The sequence below is a fragment of the Crocodylus siamensis genome, chromosome 2, assembly GCF_052110815.1.
Source record: "Crocodylus siamensis isolate JL-2025a chromosome 2, ASM5211081v1, whole genome shotgun sequence".
NCBI classification, from domain to species: domain Eukaryota; kingdom Metazoa; phylum Chordata; order Crocodylia; family Crocodylidae; genus Crocodylus; species Crocodylus siamensis.
Window position 1 is genome coordinate 15353101 of NC_143396.1, and position 23303 is coordinate 15376403.

A 23303-nucleotide genomic window follows, 5' to 3' on the forward strand; every position below is an offset into this window, starting at 1 on the left:
GATTAGCTATGGCTGTGCTAATGATACTGATCTATTAATTCAGATAAAATACCAAGCTAAACATTTGCACCCTTCTTCAGGCATTGGAGAAAAGATTGTAAAAGTTCTCATGGGTAGAAATGAAAGTTCATATTTCATATGAGACTTGAAGGCGTGGTAACATCTGTTTGGAACGGTTCATTTTATATACAACTGATTCTAATCTGCCTATAAAATGAACTGTTCCAAACAGATGTTACCACAACTTCAACTCTCCTATGAAATACAAACTTTCATTGCTACCCAGGAGAACTTTTATAGTCTTTTCTCCGTGCTTGAAGAAGGGTGCTTGCACCTGAAAGTTTTCAATTAAAATTTTTTTTGAAAAAATCTAGTTGGTCTAGTAAAAGATATCACCTCTACCACGACTTCTGATTCCTTTTGCCTCTAGATCAAGATGGCCACAACCTGGATACCTGAAGCTAAACATTTTTCTTCTAAAATTCTATTTATTATGCTGGTAAAACCCTTGAATAATGTTTTGCCCACTGGTCACAATTCTGAAATAACCATAATACAGTAAAATCCTGGTTATCCAGCATGAGTGGGGAATGGGGGGTGCCGGTAAGCTAAAAGTGCTGGTTACCTGAGACAGGTTTTCCAACCAGACCTGGAGCAGGGGGTGGGAGTGGCAGTGGCAGCACAGGGGCGGGGGGTGGAGGTAGCTGGACCTGCTGCTGGGGGCATGGGGCTCCCGGCTCTGAACCTGGGTGGGGTGGGAGGGGCTGTGGAAATCGCTCCCAGGGTGGGCGGATCCCAGCTGCGGCTCTACCCCAGGCACTGGGAGCTGCGAATCCCGCCAGGGGTGGGGAGAGCCTGGCCCCGCTCCCTGCAGCAGGCGCTGCACCTGATCACTTTGCACGGGCCCACAAGACCGGAGCTGCTACCCGGGGGCTCTGACCCTGGGTGGGCCAGAAGGTGCTAGTGCACTTCACAGCAGCAGCATGAAGCAGAGCACGATGGTGGCCTGTTCACACTCAGGCCCCATCCTGACCAGCCCAGAGTGTGGCGGCTGCGGTGAGCGTGGCTGTAGCATGGGTTGGAGGGAGGACAGGAGGTCCGTGGCACGCCCTGCCCTGGGCTGGGGCCCCCACATCATGCCATGTGGCTAGGCTGGCCCCCACCACCTTAGGCATCTCCTGGCCACCCCACCCCTGTGAGCATGGGCACTGGCCCAGGGCTGCTGACCCAGCCACACAGCTCACCACCCCAAAGAGTTCCCCTTCCCACACTGCCCCAGTACCCAGACCCCTTCCCCCAGGACAAACAGGCATCCAGGCCCCCTTCACATACGTACCCTCTCCACAAGCATGCCTTCCCTTCCCACCCACCCTCAAGTGGCTCCTGGACAGTCCCCAAGCCCCAAACCTCCTGATGGTCCTTATCTGGCACAGGGTGATTTTAGCAGGTCCCCATCCAGTGATGGGAGGGGGGACATGGGGTATGCTGGCCCTGTAGAGGGGAGGAAAAGGAGGCATGGCCCAGCCCCATCTCAGCCACACAGGGGAGGGGGCATGGCCCAGTCCCAACTTGGCCCCATGGGGGGAAGGCCTATGGCCCAGCCCACAGAGGAAAAGAGGCATGGCCCAGCACCCTGGGAGAAGGGGACATGGCCCAGCCCCAACCCAGCCTCATAGGGGAAAGGAGGATTGATCCAGCCCTAGAGGTGGGGGAGAAAGGGGACCTGAGTGGACCCCAACCCAGCCAGCCTTATGGGGAAATAGAGGCATGGCCCAGCACCATCCAGCCTGGGGGAAGGGACATGGCCTGACCTCATCCAGAAACAGAAGTGGGTTGAAAGCATGACCTGGCCCCAACCTGCTGCACGAATTTGAGGTTTGGGAATTTGGCATTGGTGGAGGGTGACTGTATCTATTGCCACTGCTCCCCTGCCACCAAATTTCCAGATCTGTGAGGAGTCCCACAGGCCTCATACCTATGGCTCCATAGGCCACATCTGGCCCACAGCCTGGAGGTTCAGCACGCCTGTCTTATGGCCATTCTGTATCCCACCCACATTCTGTGAGTTACAAGCGTCCTATAATCTAGCTACAACAAATAATTCTATAATACGCAGAATCCATAATTTGGCACCACACCCATGAATGCCAGTGAGACTCAAGCCTGAAAATGTATTGTATCAGTCATTTATGGTGACCATGAAAGATTTCCTAGTACAAGTTCTGAATTGTGAGATAAAATGAAATACAGGACCAACACAAAAAATCCCAATATTAATTTGATCCCAGCAAGCGCTAGGCCTATGATCTAATACATGGTTTATTGCTTTATCACACAAACTAATCCTTACTGATTTCAGCTAAAGCGAAAGGAGGAAGAGGCATAATGTTGACAAATACTGAGTAATTTTGGTACCAGTGACATGCTGCAATACTAAATAGATGTTAACAAAGGTTTTTATTGCACAGCAGTGTTTTCTCCCTTCTCTGCTACATAGTTAAACAAACGGTTGGACGGAGGTGGCAATTCTAAACATTCCAGGCCCACTGCCTGTGCAGAACCCCAAAATTAAGCCAAACATACAAAAATCAAAACAGTGCAAACTTACAACTGCCATACACAGCATTAATGCACCTACACGAGTAGAAAAATGTGGCTCTGTCTAAAAATAGCAACAACACTTAAAATTTCACGCTTATTTTTTGTAGGAAAAAAATTGCATCCAGAATGACAACTAGTATGTCAGTTTTTTGCCACATATTCTTAAGACAGACTTTATTAACCTTAGAAATCTGGATTCATGAAGTAGCAATCATTAACTCTGTCTGAACAATCTTTTAAAAGGGAAATGTAAAAAATTCTCAATTATCGCAATATTCGTTCCTTCATTTTCGAAAAGGACCATTTCTGCTTCATTAGCATAATTTTCAATTTAAGTTTATAGAGATGTGAAAAAGCACACTTTGCTCTTGTATCGTCAACAGAAATCAAAAGTGACACTACCTTCCTTTTTGATGGTTTGGTTTACGTTTGCTTCTGTTCTCGACAAACTATTACATGGCCTAATATATGGGTTAAAAAGTTAGGTTTCATTCATATCTAAAATTGTCTATAAAAAAAAACTATATGAAGAACTGTTCAAGACTACTTATTCAGTCTGTCACCCAATGATCCTCCTCAGGTTTTAATGAAATCTTCAGGCTTGTTGGTCTGATAGCACATCTTCAAGCATCTCAAACTCTTTTTTTGCCTTTTGATCACAAAACAAAGATTAGTAGACAATGTAAACCTTTTTGTACCTTCTTTTAACAGCAGACCCCCTGTGTTTAGAGGAAAAACTACTGGGAACCACAGAATCAGCTAGTACAGAATCAGCTAGTACATAAATATTTCTTACTCTCATGCTGTTTCCCTATAAGCTCCAAGATCAAATGTTACTGTCATTAGAAGACGTTCTTAAGGTAATTACATATAGTCTGTTCTCAGACAGTGAATTATCTGGTCTGTTAAAACATTTATTAGGTTTCAGCAAGCAGTTCATCCATAAAAAAAGTGAGAAAGAAAAGCCAAAAGGTGCTACGAGATAGATGAGAATGACTGACAGACTGAATAAGGCAACCGATTTCTTAAAGCACTCTGCTTATTTGACTCTTGCTTCAAAAATGATGCCATCTTGGCTTTCTTAGGTGAGGCGATTTGTGGTAAGGTAAAGCTACTTTAGGAAGAAAGTCAAGAGTAGTGCGCCAAGCATCGTATTATGCAAGAAGTGTTTTTAAAAACGTGCAGAAAGGGTAGATTCTGGTTAGAGGGAAAGATTAGATGGAAAAAACATTAAGTCACCAAGTCTCCTAGATGAAAAACAGCAATACAAAAAAAAAAAATGCTATTTTAATCCGGGTTGCCAACTGTCACTAAAATTATGGACACTCCATTAAAAACCACCTTAAAATTCCTGTCTGTAAAAATCCATAAAACATTTCGCCTTCCATAAAAACAGGAAGCCACTGGACTTCAAGTTGTCACAAGAAAAAAGCTGGAGGTATCGCTGAAAGACAGATGGAGCAAAGCAATGGCACCTGGTGTCTGAGCAGGAGTGTAGTATCCTGCCCAAAACTCTGGCCCAGGCCTTATGGCTCAGTGTGCATCCAATTAATGCTGAGAAAGCTTATTACGCAGTAAACTTTCCCTTTTCCAGTTGATAGCAAATTTGCTCCTAATGGGAGCAGTTCAGGGCAGAGATACTCACACCAGGGGATATGATAGCCAGGGGAGCTCTAGGCTTCCCCAGGTGCCAGCCAGCGCTCAGCTGGCAGGAGGCAGCAGAGTCAGGCCTGGGCTCCAAGGGGTGGGGAAGGAAAAAACCATCCCACCTCCAGTGCAGCTGACTCCCACCCCCACAGCAGGCAGCCCCCAGCTCCAAGATTGGAGCCAGGTCTGAGATACTGTCCCTTGCCCTGGGCAGCTGCCTGCTGCCAGAGCCAGCTCCAATCTCAGATCTGGGGGCCAGGCGCTGCCTGTTGTCAGGGCAAGGGACATTGTCCTTGCTCTGGCTCTGCAACTGGAGCCAACCTGGCAACAGGCAGCTGCCCAGGGCAGGGGACAGCTGGGAAGCAGGCAGCTGCATGGGGAAGGGAAGAATTCTCCTGCCCCATGCTGCTTGGGCTAACTGGTCAGCTACACAACCGTGTGCTACTGCATTTACGGGTAGAAAACCATGCAGTAGACTAATCTATTGCACAGTAGCTCCTGTGCACGGTTACATAGCGATGCTTTCCTGAGCAGAAGATTAGTCTCATGTAGACACACCCTGGAGTCTGCATAGTCTTTTCCCCTCTCCTCAGCCTTTGGCTGTCCTGCGCTCACCTCAAAAGGTAAAAGAAGGGTATGGTACAGCTAGGACTGAACTGTGCACTGGAAGTGCAGCTGGCAGGAGTAAGGCTGCGGAACGGACAGAGGTGGGAGCAGTGGGGCATGGGCCTGGCAAGGCTGCTGGTGTGTGGAGTGAGTGGGGAACCCTCATGATGGGGGAAGCAGGATGTAAAGCCACTATTGCAGTCACACAGGACTGCCAACCTCCCTCACCACGATTTTTTTTTCCTCACAGCAAAAACACGTCAGTAAAAAAGTTTCTCCATCAGTAAAAATATCTTTGGATAGGTAACCCTGATCTAAATAAAGAAAAAAGAGAGAGCTAAAACGGCAGGGGGGAGGTAGACTAAACTTCTAGTAGTTTAGTCTACAAGATGACATTTCACATGGCGGTTGTCGTTCTAAAAGGAAGAAAGTGTTTGGTAAATTGCTAGGACTGGACTCCAGTTGTTGCTGGACTCCTTTACTGGAATGATGGAGGGAGACATCATAAAGGATGTCTTTAAATGGGCTCTAAGGGGTGGGAAGTGCTCCTAAAGCTGCTGTAATTAAAGCACCTGCAGTGTCTCGTGTATTCACTGCCCTGCACTTCAGAATGATGGCGGGGTGCTTTACCTAAAGCTTGTTTGATCAGCGATAGTTACAGCACTCCACAGCCATTCTGAAGCACAGGGATGCTGAATACACAAGACATGGAGGCTGCTGGAGCATGCTAATTAATTATGCATACACTTCAGCAGATTCAATTAATCAAGTCTGCTCTGATGCACTGTAATTACAGCACATTAGAGCAGTGTCTACAGGCACCCAAAGTGGCTATGTAGGCCTCAAAGTAATAGAGACTTAATTTTCAGTCACCTCTCTATGGATCTTCTTACCCGTCCTTCCTTATGGCATCAAACTTAAGCCACTTCCCTTTGTTTTTATTCTTTAGACTATTCTTTCTCCCTCAGTGCTGCCTCTAATCAAGTAGCGATGCCAGCGTCCTTTGCCACTCATATTTTCAAACAAGCATCTTCATGCTTTCTACTAAGCTGCCCCCTCCTGCTTAGAGAAGCTTCCTATAAAATTTCATAAAAGTACCTCATTATCTTCCTTCAAATCCTCTCTGCTATGATGCCTACAACCCCCGTACTCATACCCCTGACAAACAGCTACGCTGCCAGTGTGCCATGGCTATTGCCTATCATAGTAACGGATACTCTCATTATTTCCTTGTGCTCCCCCATCTGTCTATATCCATCTGTTGTTGTTTGCTTAGACTTAGATGGTAAGCTCTTTGCAGAGAGGCTGCCTTTCTTCTTCTGTTTGTACAGCACTTACCACAATAAGATTCAGTGCACAGGTGCTGTGCAGTAGCAGACTCAAGATCTTTCCAAGATTGGTGCAGGATCTTCCTTGCATATTCCATGCCTTTGGTAGAATCTAGCTGGTTCGTGGCCTTTCAGTTGGCTTTTCATTAGCAAAACAGAAAGGAAACTTTGCTTTTATATAGTCAAGGGTCAAAAGGCAGCTATCAAAAATACTTTGGGCCATACCTAATCTAACCCTCCTGATGTTTCTCAAGATATGGAACTGTGAAAGAAAGCCATCATCAGTCTGACTGATCAGTAAAATGCGACCATGTGCCTGTGGGCATCACAATCTCCTATGGCTGAAGGTGAGCATGTCTATACAGGAAGAACTGTGCTGCCTGTTTCCTCTTATCCTGGACACAGGATCCTGGGTAGTTTAATCAATCAAATTAAATGTTAAGCTAGCATTTGACATAGGCTCACATCCTGAATACTGCTGGAAAGTACCATCTTTGACAGAAATGTGGCAATCCCTTTTATTTCTGAAAGCTTGAAGAGATTCTGTATTAAGACATAGAAAAGCTCTGATTTATCTCTATGGTTCCAAGTAGAAGCAAGCTTGTGTTATCCAAGCCCATGCCGCCTTAACTTGCCCTCCATGCAGATGTTCATTCAGTATTATAAAAGGTTTGTAAAATCAAATAGTATTTTTTCCTAATCACTATTGCCAGCACCACTGATGACTTGCAGAGCTACCTCATAAATGATCAGAAATGTCTCCAAAAAATAATTGGTGTCCATAGGATGGTTTCAATACATGAAGTGTTTAATACTCAGATACCTTCTACAGTATAAACTACCACTAGTAGTACTACCATTAACATAATATACCATAGGAATTTTGCTTTGCAGAATTTTGTATTTATTTGGTATATCGCTGTTCCATTCTGAAGATGCTTTTGTAAAAGCACATATATTTTTCCTTAAAAAGGTTGCATGTATTCTGCATCAGTAGGAAAAAAAAAAGTCCCAGCCCCCCCGACATTGTATAATGGATACTCATTTTGGTTTAAATCATTTTTTAATCATCCTTATTGAGTTAGTGGTCTTTGCCACCAGATCTTCATATCTTGATGTGCAATGAACATAACCAAAAAGTAGATCAAACAGGAAAATACTGAAGTTATTACAGAACACAATCCAACACCCAAAATAAATGGGAATCTTTCCATCAAAGGGGTTTGAACACACCTGCACATCAATGAAACTGTCAGTATCGCAGCCATTGTTATCAAGGTCAAGTGGGAGTTGATATACCCTATCTGACACGGATTACTCTGACAGGTAGTTAGACACGACACTATTTCAGCACCTATACAAGAGTGCAGAGGCTGCTCCGATGCGCTGGAATTCCAGTGCATTGGACCAGATTGGATTAATCAAGTCTGCTGGAGCGTGGCAATTACCACACTCTAGCAGCCTCCTGCATCTCGTGCATCAGTGTTCCCATGCTTAAAAGTGGTGGTGAGGGTCAAACTCCACCACCATTTTTAAGGATGGAGATGCTGATACACAAGACATGGCAGCACTTTAATTACAGTGGCTCTTGGAACCGCTCTAATTGAAATGCCTCCCCCACCCCTGGAGCACGTGTAAAAAAAAGTGCCCTAGTGCAGTAAAAAGCTGATTAAATATGTGTTGCAGCACAGAAACCTAGTGCATCTTGGCTTCAGAAAGCAAAGCTATAAATATTTCCAAAAAAAAGGCCCATCATGAAATAACATGTTTACTATATTACTGGATGCATTTTGCAGTTTTAAATTATGTTTTGTATCTGTGGTTGAATAAGCTATTATAAATGTCAAGACTGTCCATGTAGATAGTGATCGTCATTAAAAAGCAAGTACTGACCAACAGTTACATAGCTGTACCCGGGTAACATTATGCTTCCACATCACTACAACAGGACTATCTTTGGAAGCCGATACCACCATATAGCAACTTCTGTTACATGTTGATTGTACAGCTGGTATATATACTGCCACTATACCTGCAGATAGGTATGAAAAATTCTTGCAATTCTGGATGAAGTTACTACTCTGAAAAATTATTGCCACTTAATAAACTCTCTCATATATTATCAATTATCAAGAAAACGTTGGAACTTCAGAGTGCTTGTATCCTTTGCCATCACAAGTTTTAAACCAAAGATTTTATCCCCAAAGCAAGCAAGTCTTGTCTGGTTCTCCAGAAACCAAGGGCAGACATTAACAAACACAAATCACCACCCCTCTTCCAACCTCATTTAAAGAATCATAAATGGCAAAACTCAGACTCCACTAGCACCTAACCGAGACCTTGCTTAATCAAGATCCAGACAAGCACACAGGTGGATAAGCTCCTGAAGGCTACAAATCTCAGGTCTCAGACATCAGAACCATGTGGTTTTTTGATCTTAGCTTTCAAACCCAAATCCAGAACAGCAAAGTACAGCTTTTCCTTATTATATGAAGTCTTGCAAAGATTGATCCTTTCCCTTCTTTATTTAAATACAGGATACCTCTAAAAAAAAAAAAAAAAAAAAAAAAAGGCAGTTAAAAGTATAGCCTCTTCCAGCACCAATACATTAACAACATTCAACTGTAGATCTGAGCTGACCTGATCATTGTTGCCACAAATATGGCAGCACGCCCACAAAAAGACACCCGAGTAAAAAAAAAAAAACAACCAGCTAAAACAAAACTCGGGGAAAACAGAAATGCTGGCAAGAAGCAGAAACTTTGAGGAACCATCCAGGACCCCAACTATGATCTTCACAAAAGGCATCTACTATCTGCTGTTAAAACACTGCACACTGAGGCACAACTCTTATTTAACACTGAGCTCAGATAACTAGATGCAGATTGCCAGGAGACTTTATTTATTCCTCTCAAGAAAAGATCTAGCCGGTAGCATCCACACATTTGTGCCCTAGATAACCATTGCTATTTACTCCAGTTGCAAACTAAGGCCATTCAAAACCTCCAGGCTGTACAATATGAAGCGACATCGGCTAACCCCCAACAGGACCTCATATAACAAATAACTCCTCATTCATTTCCAAAACTAATTTCTATGCTTTGAGTTTCTTGGGTTAGCACTGCCTTCCTTTTATTCGTTTGTGCAGAACGTGGTCCCTAAACTCAACAACATACAAACAGCAGTATAAAGCCAATAGCCCAATCTTCAAATTAAACATCTGTTGTCTAAAATTAGACCATTTCAGAACCATCTCTTACTCCAGAACTATGCTCAGAGCAACAGAAACTTTCATTATTACAGTATAAAGATTAAACCAACAGGACATAAAGCCAAGGCATTTCCAGAAACAGGCACTACACTGTATAATACCCTGCAAAATACAACCAAAATGAGCCCTAATCTAACCCTTTAAAAAAAAAAAAAAATAATAATAATAATAATCACTGATAGTCTTCTGCCAAAAGGTCTGGTTTATCAGACAAATACAGAAATTAGAAAATGAAGATGAGAAGAGAGAGAAAGCAGTAGTAAATAAAGAGGAAAAAAGCAGAAAAAGAAAAATAATTTAAAACCAAGGTTAAGTAGCCAAACCCTAAATTGGCATTAAAAGGGATCATTTCAAATAATTGTATGCTGGTCTTGTTGAATATAGCAGCTAAATATTGCAATGATTAGTAGCCTGGAAATCACCAAGACAGAAAGGAATTCACAGTAGAAAGTCTCTGCACATAGTCAAACAAGTTTTTCTACTCCCAGGAAGCGATTCTCTGACTAGGAAAACAACTAAGAACTGATGTCACCCCCTTCACAACTCCGAATTAAAAAGATCTGTATTTACATTTTATATTGCCAAAAAAATAAGAGATTCAGAATATGGTCACCTGAAAATTTACCTTATGGCTCCTATTGTACAGACACATTATTATGTGAATTTTGAAAACTTCACCTGTGCATGTCAAATGTAGAGATAAATAGCCTCAGACTCTTTTGGGCAAAGTTCAACATACCTTCAAAGAGCCTGGATACCATAAAAGAAAAACAATTATTCCTCATTTAATTTTTACTGGTACTAATCACCACCATCCTAGTGCAAAAATTGGTGATCAAACTTAGCATGCCAAGTTAGAAGGTCTCTAAGGCTGTGTGAACAGTCACTGATTTTTTTAAGGTAGCACAAAAGCCAAGTGAACAGCTGTCATAGCCCTTTGCTGCATCACAAGTGCTTAAATTTTGTGGCTCCAACAAAAGTACTAACAATTGTGTTGTCTTTTTGCAGCTGATGTCTGTTTACCTATAGCAGTTCCCCCACCCCCCTCTCTTCTTTGTAGACACATGCACAGGGATTCCCCTAACCCTGACACAGGGGTGCATCTGCAAATGGGGAAAACCCTGCTTGCAAATGTGTACAGCTCCCCCACAGATGCAGGGGCAGGGCACCTGCCCCCCCCCCCCCCGCAGGATAAGGCCCCTGAGGTCAGGGGAGTTTCTGTCTGGGGCAGCAGGAGAGTGTGGACTGCCATATAACACTTATGCCAGTTTCAATAGTTGAAACCACAAGCATCCAGACACAGAAGCCCACTTAGAATGGTTTAGAGAGTTTCAAAAGTATACCTGAATAGCCTACTATTATTTTGAACTAGTTCTCCATGAATTGGTTCAGCGTTATGTGTGGACACTGATTTTTTGGTGACTAGTGCCCAATTGGTCTTCCAGGGATCCCACACTGCACTGCTCCTCAAGCCCTGCATAGCATTAGCTGCTCTGGTACACAGCCAGAACCCTACTGCCCTGGACTCTATTGACCATTGTCCCAGGCTGGGGCCTCTGGGGACAGCTCTCCGCCACTTTTAAAAAGAGCTGATTGATTTCCTTGTCTTGGTGGCGACTGACCAGGGTTTCATGCATCCTAGACTTATTTGGAGTGGAAAGTGGCCAGGTCAGGTCGCTGCCTAGATCCCTGCTTCTGTGTGCCTGGAAGTTGAGGGCCCTGGGGGCCACCCAAGGACTGCACTGTAACCAATGGAAGGAAACTGTCCAGCTGTTTAAAAGCAGTGCAGAACTGCCCCCTGAGCTCCCAGACAGCCCTCCCTACCTCCATCCCCCAATCGACCTGGAATGCACCACACCCTGGTCAATTTTCAGGAATTGAAATAGATTGATGAGTGGCTTATAGAAAACTGTTCTTAAAACAAAACAAGATCTAGCATTTCTAGAACACCTAGCTCCTAGGAATCCAGAACCAGGGGTCCAGGCAGTGCCCCCCACACCAAGCACAATCAACCCAGGTACTACCACACAGATTTCAGTGACGTGCAGGACTGGGTCTTTATTGAGCTCAGTGCCAGTGAAAAGGCAGAGCAGAAAATTTTGCAGTTGGGCTGCCTATTCCCTACTACCTCCTGATGGCAGTTCAATGGCACTGTACAACATAAAACAGGACTATTCTATTGAGAACCCTTAGCAGTCCGTGGCGCACACCTCTGGCCTGGAACAAGTGTGAACTGGTTTCCAATCAGTGACATTCTCCGAATGGTTCCCAGTGCTTTGTCTGTCTGTACCAAAAAATATTCACCAATACTTACATAATCTTGATTCTTTTAGTAGCCTGAACAACAGGTAGAACTGAAAGTCTCTAATATTAATTTATTAGAGAATTATCTTTAAATAGATTTAAATAGTTTCTTCTTCCTATACGAATGCATAATATCCCTTGGGATGACAGCCAAAGACACTGAATAGTTGATAAATATATGAAGAGTAAAAGTATGATGAAATGAGAAACCTCTCAATCATTTTTCCAACTGACAAACTATTTCTATCTATCTAAAGTACCGCAAAACAAAGTCTGGTGAACTCTCAACTTTAAGTGCCTTGCTAACACCGAGCCTCATATAGGGAAGATAAGATCTTTCTACACCCTAGGAAAGTGGGGGGAAAAGCTCTGCCATATCTTTCAAACTGGAGAGCTAAGGAGAATAAGGAGACATTCATCTGATGACTTTCTGGTTCTGAAACAATATTTACGTTCTGCCACAAACTGCCTGAGAGAAAGAAACAGTTTATGAATTCAACACAGTAATAAAAACAATACAGTAGTACATTTTTTCATTCTTAAGATGATCTTTAACATATACTCTAGCATTAGGAGAAGCCTAACAAAAACAATCACTTTTCAGCGATGAGACATTCCCCTAACTGACTTTACATCAAGAAAGGCAAACATTTTGGGGCGGTGATCTCTTATACAGGACCAACTACCTAGATGGGAGAGACCTCAGACAAGCTTTTGAGCACAAAGTACCCTTCCTCAGGACTGGAAAAGAAGCAGGCAGCTTGAGCCGAGCAACGGGCACAATAACACCCATGTAAAACTCCATATGTAAATAAATAGTCTACTTAAAAGAATGGTGCCAGACTGTAAAAAGAGCAGAGATATTACCATGATTAGCTAGGGTTACCGTATTTCCAGTTTCAAAATAAAAAGGACACCTGTGTGGGTGGGGGGATGATTGGGGGGGCGGAGACAGCGATATACCTATTCCCTTCCCCTACCCCTCACACCCGAGCCACAGCCCCTCTCAGCCCTGCTGCTGCCCCTCACTCCCAAACCGAAGCACACCGTCCCTGTTGATACCCCTCACTCCCAACCCACAGCCCTCTGGCACTGCCTGTGCCCTGCACTCCCAACTCAGTCCCCCACCTCCCTGGTGCCCCTCACCCTCAAGCCAGAACCTCCCCCAGCCCTGCTGATGCCCCTCACTCCTGACCTGCAGCCCCCTGCCGCCCTAGTCCTGCTGATGCCTCTCACTCCCAAACTGCAGCCCTCTGCCCACCACCCCACCCTGCTGCCCCCAAAGACCTCCCACTCCATTCACCTGCTGGAGGGGCAGGCACCTCCCCTGTCTGCCCACCCTGCTGCAGCCTTGGCACCAACAGGCACCCACCCCACTCACAGGGACGCGTGCCATGCCCCTCCACCCAGCCCCAAGCAGCTCCTTACTGGGGCAAGCCAGGAAGTGCCGGGAAAAACTTTAATGCTATGGGGAGGCAGAGCAAAATCCTGGACATTTGTTGATATTTAAAAAAAACAAAACAAAACAAAAAGAAACCCAAAAACCTAAAGATGCCTGGAGATGGGAGGATCCAAAAAGAGGACATGTCCAGGAAAACCTGAACATACGGTAACCCTAGGTCAGGTAAGAGACAAGTTATCCTTTCTGCAGCATTCTCTTAAGTAGAAGACCAAGACTATTCAGAAGAAAAGAGGGAAATCATCACCTGGGAATTGCACATTAGCACATAATAGATTGTAATGAGTGATCAAGTCAACGTCTGTGTTCACCCCCAGTTTTTAGTGTCCAGTAAAGCCGATTTTTTGTTCCCAGGCCCATCTTCTGAAAATGTTTAGTAAATGTCCCTTGAGAACTAGGGCTGTGAGGGCAAAAAGGTAGTAGTTGTTCTGTAAAAAGTGTTTACCTATGTTCATGTGTCTCTTATCCCAACTGTGCTGCTGGTACAATAAAAGATATTCCTCAAAAGCATCCTTGCTTCTTGCACATCTCATGGACCAAGGCATCTAAGACATCACTAAAACACTATCACACCCATATTGAGGCTTATCTTGGTCTTTACTGTCCATTTCTCTTTCTGACAGAGGACGTACAGAATGAGATACTAACTGTTGCATCAAATCCCTATCACTTATGTCCCAGGTATGTATACCAACTGTTTGTGAGACTGATATAACGGCTACATTCTCATTCCAGGAGTGAAAGAAGGAAGAGGAGTGGTTGTTCAGAAGAGATAAGCTAAAAAAGGAGCTGAATAATACATTACTATATCAACTCCATTCTTTACTTCATGTCACATAAGTATAAGTATAGTACAAACCAAAAAAATAAAGTGTTTGAATTTATAAATCGCACATTTTGCTGGAATAGTAGCAAAAAGTAATACTGGAGAAATGACAGATTAAGAGATTCTAACAATAAGACAGCACATTAAGATAGTCTTCAGATGGTTTGTTACTTCATCCTGACAACACCACAAAGACCTGTTGTGTTGTCATTGCATACTCCGGTATGCAACAAGCACTAAATCGCAGCATGGCAATCTGCCCTGACTATTACAATAAAGAGGGTCATCCTATAAGTTAGCAGCATAACAGAAATTACAAAGACTCTCCAAATGCAAAAAAAAATTAAGTTAAATTTTAATACTTGACAACCTCCCTTTTAAAGTTGTAGTTGAAGCTGCAAATTTTACCTACCTAACAGCTGATATAATTCACTAAGCACATTATGTGCTTTGGTTTCTAATGTTTACACCTAAAAGACTCCCTCAGCTTCTGAGTGTAAAAACCTACAAAACAGCCATTTATTTAGATAGGACAAATAACACTTTTCATATCACTGATGCACTCAGACCAACTCCAAAAGCTCTGCTGACACTGAAAATATTGTTGCACTAACAAAAGAATTGAGCTATGCTGGCTCATTCTCCATAAGAAAAAAAACAATCCTTTCAAATGGAATACTGGTGGGAAAAAATGCCTTCAACTTCTAAGAGTTTAAGAAGTTTGTAGATAACTTTGTACTTACAATGGTGTGGGCAGTTTAAATGGAAACTAGAACAAACAGCCAACAGTGCTGCAGCAATGGCATTTTCAACAAGGGAACAAAGACCAATTCTACCAGCCAAAAAGGAAGATAGTTTTGACAGACATCTGAATCATTGTAAAACAAAAAAAGAAAGAAACTATAGAATTTTCTTATGATGTAGTAAGTGTACCAAACCATGATTTTGTAACTTTTAACATTTGGTTTTATATTCAGTTGCTTCAGTCTGGCATGGGACTTATCGATTAAAAATTGATCAGTCCTAGGCAAGTCATAAACAATAAGCACTGTTGGGAATGATGGTAAACCACCACATATTAGGATACAGACCATGTGAAGAATGTCTTGCATTTGAAAACTTATCTAACTTTATTCCAATCATGCAACTGCTCCAATAAAAGATAATTACCCCCTAAAAATCCCCCTCCTCCCCCCGCATTAGGATAAAACTGTGCAGGCTAACAAGTCAATCTAATTCCTTCTAAACTATGTGGTTTACACCTTTTCAAACTAAAATTATCCTGAACATTTCACCCACAATCAATGGACTGAGATCAATTTACACAAGCCTGTAGGATATATACATAGATGAGCAAGAGCATCATTCCTCTTTCTCCCCTCCTCCTTTTGTATTCTAAAGCGTCACCAATATAACAAAGATCTTGGAGCATTCAAGAGTTTCCATTCAATCTGACTCCCATATCAATTGCATATGATCAATTTACAGAAGAACCAGAAAGATACTGTAGGGTTTTTTCCTGAAAATACTTTTGCATGTGCTTTATTCTGATTTGAGGAGGCCCTGTAACATCAGTGAGACCCTTCAGCTGGTTATGGTTTAGTATATTAATAGGCGTGCCCAAGATCAATTCCTAAAAGATGAAGTAATTCCATGTAATCTGCAAACAGAAATTAAGAATATAAATTATGAAATTTACAAGAATTAAATTTAGGTTTGCAGAGATTACTTTGTCAACAGTCTTGAATTTATAACAAGTTTATTGGTTAAACTATTCTTCTAGCAGAGTCTTAACCAAGGCTGTTGAACAAGTCAACTCCACACTACATGCTGTTTTCAGTTTTGCATGTGATCAGAAAGAAGATATGCGAGAACACCTGAGCATGTTTCTTATGTAGATTGATTGCAGTCCATTTCGGCTGAACATGGTGTCCTCCATGAGCAGAGAGGTAGTTAGACTAATAATAGCTGTATTAGTCTGAAGTGAGGCAGGAGATGCACACAGGAACGCTTTAGAGGCTCGCTAGAGGTAGGGTGACACCCTAGCCCTAGAGGGTAGAGGTAGGGTGTCAGTCTGAAGTCAGGCAGAAGGTAGGGCAGGGTGACACCCTAGCCCTAGAGAGCTTCTAAAGCGCTGCTGTGCATATCTTCTGCCTGACTTCAGGCCAACGCAGCCAACCATGTCTCTAAGTATAAAATAAAAACAGTTCTTTGAAATTATTGAAAGCTATGATTTAGGATTAGCCCTGTTAGTGTACTACATTTTAAAGTAAAACTACTGGAGATTTCTAACTATTAACTAACAATGCTTGTTTTAGCATTCGTCTCCGCTCCCCAAACTCTACCATCATATTCTCCCTGGAATTCAAGTTTCAAAATTAGGACCAAATATCCTGATTCCATATATACACCCGCCCTACATTTTATCTGAGCGTTCCCCAGTAAAATCCAGAGCTGTCCAACTAGCAGCCTGCAAGGGGCTGAGTTGCAGCTTCAAGGCTCCTGCCCAGCTGCCACTTCCCCCATGCTTCCACCTCTCTTCTTCACCTCTGATGGCTGGCCCTGCCACAGAAGGTGGAGCAGTGCAGCACTACATGACCAGCGGAGCCGAGATCATGTAGGCATGCAATGCAGCAGTGGGGAGGGGACATGGGGAAGAGAGGTGAGGTGAGGTGAGGCAGTCAAGGGGGGCACAAGTCCATGGTGCAAGAGGCACCTGTGTGTGTGGGGGGGGGGGGGTGGGGAGGGCCCTCTACATAGACATGTGGCTCAGGAGCCTGTGGCTCTCCCTAGAACAGCCCCAAGGCATGCAGAACCCCTGCTGGTGTGTCCTGCAGAGCATTTGGCTTCTAGCCCCTAAGAAGCTGGACAGCTCTAATCTAAACAACTGACCTGAATTTTTACATGCTGGATGACAACTCAGTTATAAATAAAAAAACCCTTCAAATAAAGCATCAACAAGGCATATGAGTTCTCAGCAGGAAGAAGCCACCAGAATACTTCCTACATCATGGCTTCACTAATGAAATAACCATCACCACCTATGTTTTATACTTTTCATCAGATGGTGTCAAAGCACTTTAAACAGGAGATATTATTATCCCCATTTTACTGATTGGAGAACTGAGACACAGAACAGTAAAGCAACTTGCCTTTGGCCTACCAGCTAGGCAGCAACAAAGCTGTGAACAGCACCCATGTATCCTAAGTCCAAGCCACTGCCTTAGTTGCCAAACCATAATCCTGCCACCGCTGATATAGGTTAATATGTACATTGTTATTACAAAATGGAATAGTGTTGATTACAAAAAAGCAAAATAATGAAGTAGGGAAGGAAAGTACAATTATTGCATATCAACTCATGTGATTATTTTTCATTTTGTTCTGGAAAAAGTGATAAACTTTTATATAAAATTAGCAATTTCTATACAAAATAAAAGTCTAAAATAAACAAACTGCATGGTACACTAAAAATAACCCATCATTATCACTGTACTCTTTCACCTAATTTTAATCCAAATTATTCCTCCACAAGAAACCAAATTGAAACTATTCGTCCCTAACAAAACGCATATGTAGATCATAAAACAGATAATGGCATTTCTTGAATGCTTTTCTGGAACTGAAGCAATTGTGAGAAAAAAAAAAATACTGTATTTTTGTATTGCAAAATTTAGTTTCAACAGCGTACCTTACATTAATTTGTCATCACATTTTCAATTCTGTGCAACTAATATGTACAACTTTCCTCTTTATACAGTTAAAACAAGTAAAACAATTGCTTATTGTTCCATTCTGGTAATGCACCTTCTAAACAAAGGTTTTGTAACAAATACTAGAAACAGGTTGGGGAACGAATGTGATGATGATTTGGTACAGGAGTCAGAAAAACAGTCCCACTAAAAACTTCTAAGAAGCTTATTTGATTTACTATTGACAAAGTGTAGGATGAACTATGCTAAATTGCAAGTTCCACCATGTCCTCCAAACAAGTTAAATCTCTTCCACAACATATTAAAAGTAGAATTTTTTTGTAATGGTAATAATGTATTCCCTAAACTTGATTGTAACAGATTGACCAGTATAATTTAACATATTTTAGATCATACCTTTTCCCTTTGATGTCTTCTTTACTGTAATTTTGCATCTATACTAGGATTGTGTGATGCCATTTATTGGAAATTGGAAACTGGAAATTAAACCTGACCTGTTCCCAGTCTCCTTATTTCCTAAATATTTCATGTAGGTAATTAGTAACCAGTTCTTCCACTTAGCCTATTTTCTTTGTCCTATTCTTCCACACTGGTATAATTAGCAACTTTTCTTCAAAAAATAAGCATGACAATCCCATCCCTATTATGCTGATCAGCATAATCAGCTGAAGTTCTTTCCCAAAACAGCTTAACACATCACTTTAACTTCTCAGCTGAAGAAGGACTTACATGGTCAAAGTCTGTCAGGCTGCACTCCAACTGCCCCAATAAAAAAACAGAAACTTGATATTCTGACCAGTGTTGTTTAAACATCTCTTCAAGTAGGCCATTTTATGTGCCATGCCATCAACATTGTAGAAGTTATTCAAGAATGTTTATACATGCATCATATGCATGTTAAAAAAAATTAAAAGGCAATTCAATTCAAATATTATCTAAAAAAAAAAAAATAAAGAAAACCAGTTCACCCTGGAAGAAGTAAAAAATCCCCCCAAAACAGGTAAATCCCAAATGTGTGGATTAACAGGCTTTCCTTATGCTGTCACTTGGCATCATAAAAATCTATGCCAGGATTTTTTGTCTATTTGTTTTTCATGGGGAGATTATCATCTTGATGATTTAATAGAGACAAGATTGTTCCCATTAAGGAATGAAACCATTCTTAAACAACAACAACAACAAAAAAGAAAAAAGGCTGCCTAGTAGTCTGTAGTCTGTCAGAACCAAAAAGAAAGATTCCTTTCTAGAAATATCACCAGTATATGCCACAACACAATGTTTACCTCAATACTGCCCCTGCTCTAAAAGCCTCTTCAGCATTAATTCCCAGAGTAAGGCTACAGGTCTTCTGCTCAAAAATTTCTCCCTAGATCCTGTAATCCTTTTCTCCTTTATCTGTTTCATGAGGACAGATCCACATTTGCATGGTGAGTGAGGATCTAAGTAACTTTACCTCTCACCATAGTTACCACATCTGATTTAACCAGGGATCCGGACACTGAATCATTGTTCTTCAAGATTTAAGGTTTTACATGTAGATGCCTTGATAATGTTCAACAAGCAGGCATTTTTATAAATAGATTTGGATGTGGTTGAGATAAATTACGTTTCATTTTGTTTGACATTAGGATGATCCATCATCGGTCTCTGCCTGCTGTTGGGGTGGAGGGGGAGAGAGGGTGTTTCCACCTTCATCAAAAGCTAAAAAACGTTTAAAGGTTATTGCTAAAGATTTCCCCCCGGATCCAGTCCCCTGACGGCTTCTAAAACAATCCCAGGCTCACGTTTTCATTAGTCTAACTATTCTATTATACTTTTTTGTTTCTCATGGTAACCGATTTTATTTGACTTAACAGAAGCTGTTCAAATATTTAAAGGCACTCTGAGATGGCAGGAGTTTATCTAGGAGCATACATGTTGTGCCACAGATATTCCTTTCCTCGGGCTTTTTTTTTTTTTTCCCTCCCCCCCCCCAAAACAGTAACAAACAAAAGGGATATTGACGAGCCCCATTGCAGCAGGGACGTGCTCACTTCATCTGCTTAGGCTGAATATTCAAGTTACATTCGGCACATTTCGAAATTACATGCTCAGTAGTTAAAACAGATGCTTCTTACGTTCCTTCATAGATAGCGTCTCCCTTTGCCAATACCGCCGAGCGCGACGCCAGAACTAAAGTCTAAACATCTGCAACACCTCTCTGTTTTGTTAACATTCTTGCACACATTTTACTGCTAACTCCAAAAAAGGCGGCTCGGCAGTGTAAAACCAGTGAAATGGGAAACATCTGCGAGATAGCGACGGAAAACGGAATGAAACATGAATAAACAAAAACATGGCGAAAGTGGCCTGGGGTTGTTACACTGTCAGATCATTTTTCCAAGCCCAACATCAAGGCTTTTGTTACAACCAAAGCGGTCATTTGCATGGAGAACCAACAGCGTTTCTTCTTCTTCAGCGTTTCCCAGATCGTAACACACACTCGGGCTCTTCCATGCACACACAGGCAAATCTTCCCCCTTGCGAACAAACAATGCCGCGAAACGCACACATCTCCGCCACTACGGAATCTACACATTACAAACAACACCCCGCTACTTAATCCTTTGCTACCGAGGCGGAATTTAGGTATAAAAATAACAGACAAACCTCGGGAGCGCTGCCCCAGCCGGAGTTGCTCTCCCTCTCCCTCTGCTCTGCTGTTACTGACAAGATCAGGCTGAGATTAACAAGTCCATGCTACTCTCACAACCTGAACTCCTCAGGTCTCCCCAGGCACTTGGCAGCCTTTAAATAATAGCAAACTTTTGGGAAAGTTAAAAAAAAAAACCCAAAAACCAACAAGGAATTAGAGAGATGTGAAGCAGGGCATAGGAAAGAAGGGAAGCATTGTCTGGACAATTATTACAACAGCACCAAGAGGACTTGCTCTCTAGTCAGGGCTGTGTCAGCATTTCCTTCTAAACCCCTGTTTTGGGGAGGGGGTGTTACACCTCAGCCACCAACACATTCTTCACAGCTAAAACATTCCCACAGGTGATTTCCACCCCCCCACCGCTTGTTCCATTTTAAGACATCTCTGAACCATTCAAAAAGTTACAAGAACACAGAAGTTTATGCACTATGTCAGTTTAACAACCCGTAGTTTGCACTCTTTCAACTTCAATATTCTTTTTTTAAATGAAATCTTTGCTAGCATTTGGTCTACAGTAGGAATCTGGCCCTATAATAACAACACATGAACATCATTTTTTGAAAACCTAGGTAGTATAAATACACAACAAACTTTTCAATAACTTTTAAGTGATTTTATGTTGCTGTTGTTGTTGTAGCTGTCCTGGAAGATCCCAATTCAATGGTCCAGGAGATATTAACTTGTCTATTCACAGAGAGTTCAGCGCAGATCAATGCAACTCAGTTTAAACCTCTAAAGCAGCTTTGTTAAATTCAACTCACCCCACTGGCTAGGAGCAAGTAGTTCTCCTGAAAGGCAAGTAAAATGTCCTCCTCATCATGGCAAAGAGGGTGAACAGAATTTGTGTTTGATTTGCAATGGCTGCTTTACAATGCTGTTCTAAGAGGCAACAGGGAAGGCCAGTCTCTACTTCTATTCAGTCCTTGACCAATCAGGGTAAAGGATGTAACTGGTGATGATTTTTAGTGTGTGAATAATTTCCCCACAGAAATTAGTTTAAATAAGCCCACTTATCTGACCATGTTATATGTGCATAACTAACCAACCCATAACAGTTCACAGTTACAAGCTCAACTACCACAATCCCAAAACAAACATTAAATTCTATCCAGATACCAGTATTAAAAAAAAAGGATATACAAATTCAAGTCCTGACAGGTCAAAGGCGGTACTGGCCAAGGAAGCTAAAACACATGTTCTGCTATTTCGCAAGCTATCAAAATGTGCATACACCAGCGGAGACTCCACCAGACACTCCGAATATCCTCAGTTAGACACTTGGGTATCCTTGTGCTACCTACCAAACCCTTATTCCAAAACATTACTTTTCATTTTAGAATCCTAATCTCATTAAAAATTACATTACAGACATAAATGTATCACTAAAGGTTATACGTGTGTAACTTCTCTTACCAACCTACAGATTCAATTCATACACTCTACTAGCTATGTATATAGAGTAATTATTTCTTTAAAGTATTATTTCTCAGCTTCCAGAAACAAATGATTGCTTGATCATCCACCACAAAACATTCATGATCAGCATAGGCCATCCATCACTCCTTTGCCACACATGCACTATTAATGCCTAACTTCATAATGGCAAATTATTCAAAAACAGTCCATGTATCCAGTATATTATATACAATACTGTTCACACTGTTCATATAATTTCCACCTTGCCAAAATTTTGATCTCATGGTGTATTTTATGCCAGTGAAGGCAAAAGGTCATCAATACACATTTTCAATATATAATTACTTGCCCAAAGGAGACAAATGAAGTTTCTGTATTACTACAGCAGATAATATACAGAATATTTACACTTTGCTATACATATAACCAAAGCAATTAAGCACTTGCATTGGATGTGGCATTTCTTCCTCCAAAAATTAATCTCTCTTTCAAAACGTAAAACAAAAAAGTTTAAAACAAGTAAGGGTGTTCTGTAGGCCTACAGAATCATGTCAGCAGGGTTTAATTTCAACTAATTGTTAATTCTTATTAATAAAATATGTGAAGAGGATAAACATTAATAGGTTGTGACTTGAACTGGACAAAACCAGAAGATGCAAAATTGAAGTTGACATTTCTTCTCTCTCACACACCACTAGGGGACAAGAAAAAAGAAACAAGATCTGGCATACACTCCTACCTTAATTTACCCCAAGTTTACATTTCCTGGCTGTTATAAGTGTCACAAAATGATCATACAACTTAAAAATTGGCCACTGTATATAAAAAGTTAATCTGTTTTGAATTATTAATTAAATGGAAAGCATTTCAACTCTTTTAAATTAGATCAGGGAGGGTGGATTAAGCAGCAGAAATTTGGAAACAAAAACCATAGCCTTTTAAACCATAATATTATTTCTGTACACAAATGTATACAATACTTTTATTCTGTTCTTAATTTCATTAGGCAGTTACTGATCAGTGTTCTTTATCATCATTCAGAATTCTGATATTAAATTATTAACGTGGTTCTTGTCCACACACTTTCTACATCGATACTTGCATGATAAACTAATGGCTGCAACCTTAAACTGAAAATATGCCAACAATGCATACACAGGCTGTATCAATATTTATACATGCAACATAGAACATAAATTAGTTGGCATGGAACAATTAAAGCTGCCTCTCTGAAGTTGCAATATTTAAAGGTTAAAGATTAGACATGCTCCCTCTTGTGTTAAACTAAGAATACATGCTGTTTTCTGTGACATGATGGTGGCTCAGCCATCTGTTCCATTAAGCAAATACCTTCAACTTTGGCTACTCATTTCTGACAAATGTTCACCCACAGCTCTACAGGTCAAAGACAGCCTCTTTTTGACCACATAACCATAT

General features: G+C 41.6%; 1 protein-coding gene across 3 annotated transcripts in view; it reads right to left on the bottom strand.

Moving 5' to 3' along the window:
* Positions 1 to 23303, bottom strand: part of CTBP1 (C-terminal binding protein 1) — a 434814-nt gene that overhangs the window by 409729 nt on the left and 1782 nt on the right. Inside the window, exon 1 of one of the 3 annotated variants that reach the window (XM_090035365.1) lies at positions 21212 to 21230. The exons of 1 other annotated variant lie outside the window; for it this stretch is intronic. The gene's annotated coding sequence lies outside the window, so the exon portion shown is untranslated. Of the gene's footprint in view, positions 1 to 20404; positions 20554 to 21211; positions 21231 to 23303 lie in introns of those variants that run through there. One more of the 3 variants, XM_090035364.1, reaches the window with a different exon arrangement.